The sequence below is a fragment of the Sapajus apella genome, unplaced genomic scaffold (assembly GCF_009761245.1).
Source record: "Sapajus apella isolate SASKATOON/1434 unplaced genomic scaffold, GSC_monkey_1.0 scaffold15, whole genome shotgun sequence".
Taxonomy (NCBI): domain Eukaryota; kingdom Metazoa; phylum Chordata; class Mammalia; order Primates; family Cebidae; genus Sapajus; species Sapajus apella.
This window is the reverse complement of record NW_022436955.1, coordinates 28,027,278-28,028,070: the sequence shown is the minus strand read 5'-3', so window position 1 is coordinate 28,028,070 and position 793 is coordinate 28,027,278.

Below are 793 nucleotides of genomic sequence, written 5' to 3'. Positions count from 1 at the left end.
AGTCCAGTAGAGGGCGATCGCAACAATGACTAGAAAGAGAACAGCAATTCAAGGCGAATACGAGTACCCAGTACTTTGATGGGACTCCTCCAGGAACGCTGAACCATGGAGACTGAGGATTGAATGCAGTATGGCAGCCACTTTTTGGGGTGGTAGTTTAGCATTTTGAACAGATAATGCATTCACATGGTGGAGAGCTAAACTAAATTAAGAAGGTATATAGGGAAACTCCCCCACCCCCATCCCTAATCCTGTTTGCCTATCTGCTTCACCTCCACCACAGGTACTGTTCCTTTTCTCCGTGTGCCCTACCAGAAGTTTTAATGCCAATATAAACATATACAATATCTCTTAACACCCCACCCTATTTTACCCAAAAGGTAGTATTGTTCTCTACCCAGTAGCTAGCTTTGCATTTTCAAGCTGTATCTTGTAGCATGTTTCAAATCAGCATCTAGAAAGGGCCCTTATCCTTTCTTTCTTTTACAGCTTCAGAGTCCTGCATGGCTCACCAGTGTTATTACCTATTTGTCTAGCTCCCCATTGATGGGGACTCAGGTTAGCCCTCACCTTCTGCTTTAGAAATAAATAAAGCTCGGCCGGGCGCGGTGGCTCACGCCTATAATCCTAGCACTTTGGGAGGCCGAGGCGGGTGAATCACGAGGTCAAGAGATCGAGACCATCCTGGTCAACAAGGTGAAACTTCGTCTCTACCAAAAATACAAAAATTAGCTGGGCATGATGGTGCGTGCCTGTAATCCCAGCTACTCGGGAGGCTGAGGCAGGAGAATTG